This window comes from Quercus suber, unplaced genomic scaffold (genome assembly GCF_002906115.3).
Source record: "Quercus suber isolate HL8 unplaced genomic scaffold, Cork oak 2.0 scaffold_117, whole genome shotgun sequence".
In the NCBI taxonomy this organism is placed as follows: Eukaryota; Viridiplantae; Streptophyta; class Magnoliopsida; order Fagales; family Fagaceae; genus Quercus; species Quercus suber.
The window spans coordinates 1,443,119-1,456,860 of record NW_027069582.1 but is presented as its reverse complement, the minus strand read 5'-3'; the positions used below and the strand labels follow the sequence as shown (position 1 = coordinate 1,456,860).

At 33.3% G+C, this 13,742-nt stretch overlaps 1 pseudogene; it reads right to left on the bottom strand.

The window, feature by feature from the left end:
• Positions 1–383: 383 nt before the first annotated feature.
• LOC136068483 (uncharacterized) lies at positions 384–5,543 on the bottom strand (annotated as a pseudogene).
• Positions 5,544–13,742: the final 8,199 nt, after the last annotated feature.

The following is a 13,742-nucleotide window of genomic DNA, read 5'->3' as shown; positions in this document are numbered from 1 at the left end:
GTAGTATCTGAGTTATTAATGATTGCCTTTTGGTTGTGTTATCACTATCGGATATAATATTCTTATCACTGCTCAACAGAATGTTAGAGCATCAAGCGCATGCCCATCCAGTGAATCTTCTGAGGTCCCTTCAGTTTCTCTCAAAAAAGTGTCAGCTCAGAATTACTTTTGAGTTCAAATGGTGAATATCTAAGTTCTCTCACCTTGGATGATTTTTTCCATGGAGCAAACTAGTATCAACAACAGTGAACTTCATGCCATTTGGACGTTTTTCACCAATTGTACCCTCAGTGTGGTTGGGTTTTTTATATTCATTTCAATGTTCAATGGCATATCTGTAGCGGAAACCTCATATCCATCAAGAATTCTAAGAATTTCCCTTCATTATCATTCAAATGATTGAAGAGCTTGGAAGTCCTTTTGGATTCAACTGGTAAATATCTCAGTTCTCTCACATTGGATGATTTTCCTCCATGGACTGAACTGGTATCAACAACAGTGAACTTCATACCATTCTGATTGCAAATAGAAACTCGGGTTTAAGGTAACAATGGCGCTGATAATTGGATGGATCATCTGGGTCTGATGTCACTTCTGGAACCCATCCATCCTCAGTGCTGCTCCTGACTGTAGCTTCTTCAGCTTCAAAGTCAAGAAGTTTTGGTTCAGATGCCACTTTGCTCAAAACATCACTAACAGAATCAAAGTAGTGGTCTCCCTTCACAAGTTTCCTCCTCGAGAACTTCTTCACACCAGGCAAAAAAAACCAGGTAATGTCTGAGTGTTACATAACCCTGATCCTTAGGTTGCTCAGAATGCCATCCTTTAGCCAGCAAACGGGGCCAAACAGCTTCCCAGAAAATATCATTACACCGGGCTTTGCTCAACCGGAAACCTCCAGTCAGGAACTTCAGTATTTCACTGGATGAAAGAGAGGAGCAAGCTTTGCCAGTTGGTAGGTTAGGACAAACTTGAAATATGTGATTGGTCTTTCCAGGCTCCATGGCAAGGCCCGTGAGATCTTCCTTCCCCTTACCAATGCCTATAGCTTCCACAAGAATGTGAATGCCAACAGTTGACTTCAAAGAGCAGACAAATTCTTCTAGGGAAGTTCTTCCCTCTGCAAATGACTTAGAGCCCTACAGATCACAAGCATAATGGATTATTCTTTTGCAACAAGATACAATATTCTTTTCATGAAAGCCGATCAGATACAGATATAATGGATGGCTCATAATATTAATAGAAGCGGACATAAACAGCCTATAATGGTTATAGAAGAGGATTCCTAAATGAACATTTAGGGGGAGCTTTTATTTTCTAGGAACCATTAGGTACAGAAAAGGTGAATCACCACTTCGAGACCCAAACCACGGAATGTAAGATGGCCTCATAATATTAAAGAAGCGGACATAAGCAGCTATAATGGTTATAGAAAGGATTCCTAAATGAACATTTAGGGGGAGCTTTTATTTTCTAGGAACCATTAGGTACAGAAAAGGTGAATCACCACTTCAGACCCAAACCACAGATGATTAAGATGGCCTCATAATATTTAAAGAAGAGGACATAAGTAGCCTATAATGTTTATAGAAGAGGATTCCTAAATGAACATTTAGGGGAGCTTTATTTTCTAGGAACCATTAGGTACAGAAAAGGTGAATCACCACTTCAGACCCAAACCACGGATTATTAAGATGTGATTAATATCTGACGCATATCATGAGAATGCTATATCATCGTTTCGTGGAATCCTTCCCTAACTTCACATAGTATAGAATTCTAAAGGGCAATAATCCTTCTACATAAAGGTTCTCCCACAAGTTGTGGATTTTAGACCCCCTTAATTCTTAAACAATTGTTGAAGAGTCTAAAGATCAATGCTGTCCTATATCAACTGATATATTTGAAACCCTCACTATATTTAAAAATATTACTGAACACTTTCCAAATCTAAGACTAAGCTATCAAAGCAAGAACAATTTTAAAGAACCAAGGCTTCCTTTAAGTATTTTACCTCATTCTGAAAACTCTATTCTTAAAATCTTGATTCTAGCCACAACAATCTTCCTTTAATTCTCAAACTTAATTCATTAGTTTATATAACCATATGTCTCACCAACTCTTGATGGTTGACTTGTCTTCTATTCTTAATTCCAACTTATAGAACTCTTTCCTTAGTAATTCATCAAATAATGATAAATGCTGGCAGCATTTTATCCTCATTAATTTACTAGATTTAGATGGAACTGGTTTAGTACAATTGTTCAGCTGTCAGTGAGTACACCCATCTTCTTGTTCCTCCCATAGCAAGATGATATTTCTGTGCAAAGGTTGAGTATGTAAGCCTTCCTTTAGTCCCATAGCAAGAAGATATTTTGACTTAAGGGTAACTATTATCTTAATCTAGACCTCTTTTGAAAGGCAATTCAAGTCATGAGCTCTTTTGTGGCACATTGCAATCTGGATCCCTAAAATAGTGACCCAAAACTTTCTTACACAACTTCTATATCTAATTATAAGAAAATAAGATTTTATGCAGAAAGCTTATAATTTTTGGACTGGTGAAACATAAAAGTTATAGCCAAAGATTAGAAGAAGAGAAACTAATTGCTAATTAGTATATGTATTCACTATATTTGCTTTTATCTTATTATTTTAAAATTTGGAATTGTCATACTTTTGCATTGCTCTTATTTATTTTAAAATTTGGAACTTGTCATACTTTTGCATTGCTCTTATTTATTTCTAGCCTTGTTCAATTATGTATTAAAAGTAATTGGACTGGTGAAACAAACTTCCAATGAAAACAATTGCACTAAGTTATCCACAGCATTGTCATTTGCAGAAGAATAAATAAAGAAAACCAGTATGTAAATCTATTGAATGAAAGTGAAACAGATGAGTACAAGATGGTATTATGCACACTTAGTACTAAATGAAAACAAAGACTTTTTTTTTCTTCATATATTGCAGAGGAGTGATGCTTTTTAAACTCATTGCCCAATGCAAAAAAAAAGGATGTGAGTTCAGTTCCAATAAGATTACTAAGTTACTAACCATATTTTAAATTGTATGTCATTATGACTCAAAACATAAAGGATTTATGACAACATAGAAGAGAACTTGAAGTACCTCCACCAAAGTACTTTGAAATTCCTCTGGGACTTGAGGAAGCAAGCGAGATAACAATTCCTGTAGCCTCCATCCTGTAAATATTTTCCGTCCGGTTATACATTTCCTATTTCTAACCTTCCGGGAGTCTGACCATCTACGGTAGCGATCAGACCTATAAAATTCCCATAGTAGAATGAAAGCATTTCCCCATCTCTTTGTTCTGTATAAATCTCTTGATCGATATAAAATTCTTCCCAAATATATAAAACCAAGGAGGAAACCATTACTTCAGCATCACTCCAGGGGTCAGATTTTGAACCTGGAACTGGGTAATATCTTTTGCTTTTATGCACTCCAACCAAGCTTGTTTTCCCTGCCACCATGTTTCCAACACCTGCAGTTCTTGATTCCTTGTCATGGTCCAATCCAAGAACATTTGAGGGTTCAAGACTATTTACAGTACATCTCTTCTTCAACTTAAGATGAATCTTTTTCTGTTTCTTGCTTTGACTTGCACATTTGGGTTACCTGACTCATCATGATTACTAACAAATTCCCACGTTCCATCTTCAATTTTATTCACTTCCTGAACCCACATGATTGGGATGGGTAAACCCATCAAAAAGGAGTGGGAAACATCAACTGTAACTCCTAGAATCAATAGGGTTCATTAGAAGCTGAGCATGCTCAAATTTGTCATTAAGGAAGGTATTTCCACTTGATAATCATCGCCAACTCTGGTATTCACCTGTGGATCTCCAAATATATCCCTTTCCTCTGGAGATCCTGGAGGAAGTAACTGCTTATCTGATGCTTCTTCGAAGCAGTTACCATCATGATCCAGCTGAAGTGACTCCATCTGCTATACATAAAGAAAGAAAAATATACAATAAATAAAAAACAAACAGTAAGGACTACAAGCAGGCAAAGTTGAAATACGAAGGATGTGCTCAAATACATATGATCCAGATGTACATTATAAATTGAACTTGCTATTAACCAGTAGTACTGAAACCAGATAACAATCTAACAATGACATACATGAATGGTTTAAAAACCAGGTTTTGAAAATGATGAAATTTAAAAGAAGCAAAAATAGATAACCCTTTCTTGGCATTAGATGATATTTCTCTGATAATGCCATCTCTGATAATGCCTATATGCACAGACGTACAAACACAGGCATGCACATAATTGCAGTTCTTTAATTCTCATGTTATCCAGAAATAGTAAAGCACCCAACAAGTAGAAGGGAAACCCTCAAGAATGCAAAAACTGGAAAACAATTAGAAGAATAGAAGCTTTCTTAATCAATGAAAATAAATTAAATCAAAGAAGAAAATCATCTCTCTTGGCCATCAAATTAGAGGAATGCTCCATCTATGACCATCAATATTGCAAGTAAAGATCATTTTGTTGAGCATCCAATAAAATCCGGGTTTCAATTTTTAACACAAAGCCCCATTAATCATCTTTTCTAGAATGATCAACACAATAACCCTCTCCCTCTCTCTCTTCAGACCCCAACTTGCTCAATCTGTAAACACAGTATTGTACATATACTCATAGTGATCATGCAGCAAAGACCACATTCCAAATACGTGAACTAAAGGCACAATAAACTTTTAATCACAAGAAGCAAACAAAGGAAAACAAACATAACAGAGAATCTAGAGTCACCAACCCAGAACCAAAAAAAATCAACCCCAGATCCATTGTCAAACATGATTTCAACACCAAGAACAATTGAACATGTTCACAAAATTGAAATCAAACCAAACAAACAGAGTAAATGATCAAAACAAAAGACTGAAACCAAAACAAAGTTTATTCGTGCAAAGTTACCAAAACTCCAAACAATTACAAGTAAACTGAAAACATTAAAACCGACCATTGAGAACCCAAAGTTTATATCAACAATTCTCATTGATCTCACATAAAATTAACTCATATTTAAACACATTATGAACATAAACGACAATAACAATGCACATAGTGACATCACAAAAGATAAACAGTATGCAGTTGAAGTAAAGAGAAAGAGAGATTGAGTATTCACTAACCTCCATGGAAAAGCTTGAAAGTTCTAAAAACCCACGTGAGAAACAAAGCCTGGGCAAATGGGTTTTCATGTTATGCATTGATTCACAAGTATTATAAGAGTTTATTATAAAACAAACCCAAATAAGTACCAAACATAATATTGAAAAAGAACCAGAGAAAAAAGAGTACCTTGTTGAAGGCAGAGCTAAGTTTTCATGGGTGTACTAGTGTGAATTTGCGAGACCAAAAGGGAGAGAGAGAAGAGAGAGGAGAGGGAATAATAAAGAAACGAAAGTTTCTCTATGTATAAGCGAAGAGGGAGAGTAAAAATAGTGTCTTTTCTTTATGTCTTAGTACAAGTTTTGAGAGAGAGAACAAAAGAGAGACTCTACATGAAAATTTGTCTATGTGCAAGACCCATATGATGGATTAGTGCCTCAAGTTTGAATTTTTTTAAAATTTCATAGTGAATTATGTACATAATTTATATTGAATTTTTATGGAGTTTTCAATACCCGAAATTGATAAAGAGAAAAAAATTAATGGATTAGTAGTTCATTGACATTGAATGCTTACATAGTTTTCCATATTTGAAGAATTTGATTTCAACAAAGAAGAGTTAAAAATTAATGGATTTGGAGAGCATGGGTCAAGGTCTAAGTCTCTAGAAAGGAGTTCCATACATATATACACTTAGATTAGGGTAAAAATATCTTTCTATCTTGTATAAAAATAATAAGAATTTGTAATTTTGAAATAGTGAATGATAACAGAGTTCTCGATATCTAATAAAGAGAAAAAAAAATTAGGAGAATTCAGTAGATTGGTAGTCTCGTGATATGGAATTGATGAATATAAACTTCTCTCGAACATATGTATAGGGTCCAAAGTTTTTTTTTTTTTTTTCCTTTCTTTCTAATTTTGGGTCCATAGTTTGATTTTTAAGATAAATGTTTCATAATTTATATATTCGTTAAATAAGATATATTTTTGTTTGATAGAATCATTCATATAATAACACATAGAAAGAAAAAAAAATGCCTAATGAATTAGTAGTTTAAAAATATCGAATGCTTACTGAGGTTCCCGTATATTACAAATCTAATATATTACAAAGAAAAAAAAATTATGGATTAGTAGTTTAGTGATATGGGATGCTTAAAAAAAATTTCGCAATCCAATGATTTGAAGAAATTACTACATGGTGTAACTCTAAGTAATATTATACCACTCAATAACTTGTTATTGAATTTATTATTAAAAAATTACACCATTAGATTATATCTTCATAACATGCATACCAATATTCATGCCAATCAGTCGTTATTTATCATTCGATCTATAATCTCATATTTTACTCATTATTTTAAACTATAACAATTTGATTTAAACAATTGATTGATAACATTACTATGGATATCTAATCATCTTGAAATTTTGCAAGTATGGAGAATGCATGAAGATATGTAATCCAGTGGTGGATTTGTTAAAATTCGCATTCAATTAAAAAAATATTGAGAGGTGTAACATTATTTCAAATTACACTAGGTATAATTTGAACCCAACTCATATATATATATATATTGTTTGTTTAAAGGAGTCATTCATATAACAAACACACGCATAAAAATATGAATTGAATAGTAGTTTAGAGATATCAAGTTATTCAAAAAAATAAATATTTGAAAAATGTGATAGAGGACAAAGAAAAAATAATATTGGATTAGTACTTTAGTGAGATGGAATGCTTATAGAGTGTGCTATATCCAAAGAATCCATAATCTGATATAGTAGAAAATGAAAATAAATTAATGGATTTGTAATTTGGCGGTATTGAATGTTCACAAAGTTCTCAATATCCAATAGAGAAAAAAGAGAAGAATTATAGTATATTGATACTTTATTAGCATGCAACCGATGCCTGTAATATTCCTATGGTACACATATATTGGGTTCGTTGATATATATATATATATATATGGTAAGATGAATGTTTTATATATTCGTTACATAAGAAATTTTTTTGTTAAAGGAATAATTCATATAACACAAAGAAAAAAAAAAAAAAAAGAATTAATGGATTAGTAGTTTATTGACATTTGAATGCTTATAGAAAGTTTCCAACATCTACAAATCCAATATATGATGAAAAAAATGAACGAGAGAGGAGAGATGTTATACATACATACATACATACTATATATATATATATATATCTTATTTGAGCGATACCATAATAGCATCATACCCATTTGGTTTGGGCTTGCAAGCAAGGAAACTGGTGGAACTGAGATGTAGTTTAGTTATGTGACAAAGGAAAAAAAAAAAAAAAAAGATTTATGTGTGTTTGGATACTGCTTATTTTGTTAAAAACTGAAACCATTGTAGTAAAATAATTTTAAATGTGTAATAGTGCCGTGGACCCATTTTTAATGAAAGTTTTGTTGAAAAAGAGGTTTGTGAGTCCTGTGAATAGTGCACAAAACCCAGTGCCCAGAGCCAAAGAAACGCGTATCTCCAAAAAAAAAAAAAAAAAAAAAAACAAAACGCAGACACAAGGAGAAGAAGCTCTATCCAAATGCATACTAAGTGGGTTAGCACTTAGCAGTTTAGTGGCATTTGAATGTTACAAAATTTTCAATATCCAATAGAGGAAAAAATATAAATAAAGATGAATTAATAGATTGGTAGTTTAGTGGAATGTAACTAACGGTATATATAAAGTTCCTCTTTTATATATATGAACGGTTTTTGGACGTGATCGACCTATAAATTGTGAGATGAATGTTTCTATTTATCTATTACATAGCATAATTTTTTTCATTTAATTGGTACCGAAATATTTTGTTTCTCTATCAAACTAAAACACCTTTTTTGGTAGATATTGATTCTCTTGGTTTTATCACATGTGTGCCAACGTACATAAATATAACCCAAATAGATTTGACCCAACACTCATGTACAAATTTTGTTTACGCTAATCATGGTTCTTTGGTTAAAGAGACTCCTTTCTCTTGTCTTCATTTAGAAACACATGAATTCAAAAGGAATGGATAGCTAGAGAAGTATGATTTTATTCATCATAATTCTAATAGAGAAATGAAAAGATGCTACAACTTTTTACAAGTGCTTCTAATGAAAACAATCTAGGTTCAAATTTGACCCTCCTCCAACAATTGAATTCTTAAAAACAAAAAATAAAACAAATCCTCCTTTTTTTAGAGAACTAGTATAAAGAATTCCCTAGAAATTAAGGAGAGATTGGAAGTTTCTTGAGATTAATTTGATGAACAAATATAAGGTCCTTTTAGAAACACAGAAAAACTCCACAACAATTTTATTACATTATCAAATTTGCCCACCACTTTTATCATGAATTATTAAAAAAAAAAATGCATATTTTGGCAAACAGAAGTAGATATATATTGAACTCCACAAATTATTGTCAACAACAATCACTTATGAGGAATGGGATACAAAAGCAAATTATGTCGTAAAGTGAATTTTTCAACCTTATTATTTCTTTCGGCAAATTGTGGCACGCCACTTTTACGACAGAGAAAGGCGGCTTCATTGGCATAACCAACTTTCCTAGATGCATCACCACGTAACCCTTTATCGAAGAGATCGAAAGCTTGAGAGATTTCAAAGACTGCAAAGTTGTAATTATCATGACATTCTTTCATGTTAATGCAGGAAATATATATGAAATTCTCAGTTCTGTGATATGCAAAAATAGAGAAAAAAAAATGCACTAAAGAAAATAATTACACAAGACAATATTTAACTTCCTCTCCATAGACTAAGTCTTAGAAAAAATCTCATTTAAAACAGTAGTACTTTTATTTCGAATCGGCTCATAATTCGGATCAAATACAACTAAACTTCACAAAGCCCAACAATTCAACCACAATGTCGGGTTAGTGGTCTCACTAGTGTTGTCAAACATCTTAGACACATATGAAAGTGTGTACTCATACATAGAACGATTACAAGTTTTTCTGATCAAAGCGGCTCCCTTCTCTTCTAATGTAGCAACACAGGAATTCATTAGTAAGAAAAGATATGAACGGAAAGGATTGTGAGAGGGAGTGAAATGAGACCCTGATTTACCATAGTTCCAGTAGAGGAAGTTTTTTTACTTCTATTTTTCTGTTAGTTTTTTAAAGTAACCTAAAAGGCAAGTCTTGAATATATTAATTTCCACAAATATTTCTCCTTTAGGTGTAACTGTAAAAAAAATGAAAAAAAAAAATTATACCTATATATATCTTCCACCTAATTGAAAAAAAAAAATGTATGTATGTGTGTGTGTATATATATATACATACATACATACATTCATTTTTTTCTCCCTTTATATATGGGTTGGTTACACCTAGTGTAAATATATACACACATACATATGAGAAAATGGGCATTTGCCTCTTTCGCTAAAACTTTTCAGCAAAATGCCCCATATCTGAAACTAATCAGAGAAGTGCCCTGTTTTGAAACTCGATTTTCTAAAAATTGAGTTATAGCGAATTGAAATTTTTTTTTTTTTTTTAAATTTCTGAAACTTGAGTTCCATGTGAAGTACTCGAGTTCATGGAACTCCGAGTTCCTTGAAAAAATTAAAGTGAAACTCGAGTTCCATGAACTCAAGTACTTTACATGGAAATTGAGTTCCAAAAAAAAAAAAAAAAAATTCCTAAGTCCACGTTTGCTATAACTCAATGTTCCAAAAATTGAGTTTTACATTTGGAACTTGATTTTTAGAAAATTGAGTTTCAAAACAGGGGCATTTCCTTAATTAGTTTCAGAAATTAGGCATTTTGCTGGAAAATTTGTGAGAAATGGGTAAAAGCCCATTTTGGCCCACATACATACATTTTTCTCCTTTTATATATGAGTTGGTTACACCTAGTATAAAATTCAAGTAATATTGTACCCCTCAATATTTTTTCAATTATTTATAGTTTTTTGAGAGATTTTATGGCTTTTAAAAGCACAAATTTTTTTGACCACCATAGAAATAAATTCACAAGATTCTTCAGGATACTTACATGTAGAATCTGGACTTGGTTGTATTCCTAAGTTGATTCACTTGGAATTCATTACCAAACTCAATTGAGTAGGGTAAAATATTATCTTAAAGAAAACGATTGATTTGTGCCCTTAAACCTACTTCAAATTTTTGGTTTTTCCATTAATTTCCCCTTAAATTCCCAACAAGCTTATTATATTTATGAAGAATTGGAAATAATGATTTGTAGAGGCTTTCAAAGTAATGTTCAAGACTTTTAAAGTTCGATAAATTTGAAGAAATGAACATCAATGGATCATGATTCAAAGGAGCAGAGGTTGTTTGTTGGCATAAAAATGTTATGCTTCTTTCGCATTGTAGATGCATTGAAACAAGGTTTATGATTGAACATTAAAGGTAATAGATTTTGTGACTCGAGCAATTTGAGCTCAAATTGGTAAATAATGTTTCTATGTTAGTAAGTATTTTTTTGGGCTAGTCACTAAACTGAAAAGGCTTGTGGGTTTCGGAATAAGGCCAAGTCGTACAAATAGTGATGCTTTTCTTTTGAATCTAGCTTGGAAAAGTATGATAAACATTAAAATTGTGTTATTTTATTTCCCCTCATACTTTACCTTCAAGTCATAACCCACAATTTATTCCCACATTTGGAGGGCTATCCCTATCCTATGAGGAAGAAAGCTACTTAAGCTAGGCCTCCTGTGGCCTATAGGAGATAGCCAAACCATTCTTTTTTTGATGTACTATTGGCTACCTTGCAAACCACTCCACAACATAGTTCAAGGGCCCCTAAAGGAATTTGATCTTTCTTTGTTGCTAATTGATTTAATCTTTTGATAAATTACCGGTTGCCTAAAAAATTTTAGCTGTTTAAAAATAATGAATTTAATCATAACTCTAACCATCTTATTTTTCCCTTGTCTTTTGAGCTTGCCGATTATATTGAACAAATTTTACTTGCATATCCCATGCCATTGACATGCCAAAGTTTTGAATTATGGGCCCTTAAATTGGGGTTACCATTAGCTTGAAACAGAGGGTTTAANCCCTTGTAGATAAAAACATGATCAGACCTCTAAAAGATAAAACCTAGTACTATTTGTTGCATTTGAAGATGCCAAAACAGATCACGTACCCTATACGAGATGGGTGTCTAATAAAATAAATAGATAAATGCTGGGAGAAGTGAAGCTGGGCTGGTACTAAATGCATGAGTAGCATGTAACATCTCTCTCATATGAAGTTAAGTCTTATCATTTGTGAGGTCCATACCCGAACTATTGGGTCAAACCTAATTAAGCTTGCTCTTTGGGAGAAATTGGGAAGCAAACACCATAAAATCAAGACAATAAAAAACCGACGGATGAATAGGAACGATTACATACATAATTCCTAACCTTATACCTATTTTCTAGGTGTTACAAATAATATAATTGCCCTAAGAAGAAAAATATACAACAAAATGCTTCACTTACCCTATATCTTAAGCCTCTAAATAGAGAGCATGAGGGATACCCTTATTAGGAATGGCAATGGGTCGGGTTCGGGCCGGGTTTTTCCATATCTAGACCCGACCCGCGGGCCAAGACCCGTGGCTCGAACTTGGCCTATTTACTAAACGGGTTTTTTTTCGAGGGCCTGGACCTACCCCTGTTGGGCCCCACGGGCCCCGCGGGGCCCATTAAGCTTTGCCAGATCAGGGCCCATTCCGTTGCCCAATAAAAAAATAAAAAAAATGTTTGCCTGATACTGATTTTCTCAGCAACCAAACAATAGGGTACACTTAAGAAAACCCAGATCTGAACAGATCGAAAACCCTTTTTTTTTTTAATTACAAAATTTTCCCACATCAAAAGTAAAAACAAGAATTAACATATAGACCCTACAAAATCAAATCAAACATGCCGATCCTATTCAACAAAAATAACACTTAAACTAGAGAACACAAATTTGATTCTTTGAACAAAATGAACGATTTTCAGTGCAAAAGCTTGAGTTCACAACGAGGTGAGAAAGATGAGAGAGTTGTGGCCTTGTGAGGTGGAGGAGGGTCCGACGAGGTGAGGTCCGTGAAGAGAGGTGCTTGATCTTTTGAGGTGCTTGTCGGTGAGGTCGCTTGAGGGAGAGTGGTGACACTAACAGAGCTTGGGACGGTGGCGAAGGCTTGGATTGGCGGTGAGAGGTTGGGTAGTTGGCCAAAGGTGAGATTGAGAGTGAGTGAGATTGTTATTTGTGAGTGAGACTGAAGAGAATAGAGATGAGAGAGGCGGGCTGTGTGAGCTGAAATGAATGAGGATGAGGAATAGAAATTTTAGGGTTTATAACATTATATATATATATATATATGAGGATATTTTACTAATTATAAAATTATATATAACTAGGTCGGGTTGGGTCCGAGTTTGGGCTGGATTTTTACAAAAACCCAGACTCGACTCGGACCCGATTCGGGTTTTTTTTTTTTAAACCCAAACCCGACCCTATTCCTTATCAAGTCGGGTAAAACCCAGCCCATTAGGGTCAAGCCGAGCCAGGTACCCGCGAGTCGGGCAGAAATTGCCATCCCTAACCCTTATAATGCAAATATGAGATGTTACTATTCATTTATATTATCATTTAGAGTAATTTATCATTTTGGCCCATAACGTTTGTTTTATATATGAAAATGATCCCAAATGTTTAAATCTGTCAATTTAGTCCTTAATTTTTTAATATTGTGTCAAAATAGGCTCTCTTGTTAAGTGGTAGATGGAAAAAGTTAATGTAACTAACTGCGATATTTAAATATTAATCTCGATGCTAGCTAGGATGCCATGTAAACTGCCAAATCACATTAAATAATAAACACAATTTTAATCAAGAAAAATTCTACAAACAGAACAATTTTTACAATAGTTGAGTTGACAAATTTTTATTGATTTTCAACTTGACCTACTATTAACATCATTTTTTTAGTTACCATTAACAACTTGCCATCTAAGCACATATAACTTTTTTTTGTCAAAATTAGTTGGTTACTTAAACTTATTGTTTAATGAAAGTAAGCTAAAAATTGCAAAAATAAAGAAATTTAATCTGATTTTTACAAATCCAAGTTTTGGATTTTAGACTATAAAGTATAAACCCATCCTAAACTCAACCACCAAAAAAATTAGATCTACATTTTAAATGTAGCAAACAAAACAATATGACAACCAAAAAAAGTGAGAGAAAGGAACGATTTCTATTCATTTACCATTGAAGCTCCTCCTCATGCCGTTCATCTCTGGTGGGGCCGTGGAAATTTTTTAGGTATTGTAGGTGACTCAGCCACAACACATGGTGGTCGGGATGAAGATAAGATTTGTGGATTTTTGGAGAATCGATTTTGGTGATTTCATAGGATTTAGGTTGCTTTTGTGATTTATTAGGTTTTATTTGATCATTATGGCTGTTTTGAGCTAATTTTGTGATTTCTTGGGCTAGGTTGATTATTGGGATTTGATTTGAGCTAATGTTTTTTATGATTTCAAAGGTTTGGTTTGATTTTGGAATAAAGGTTGTAGGGTTGGGT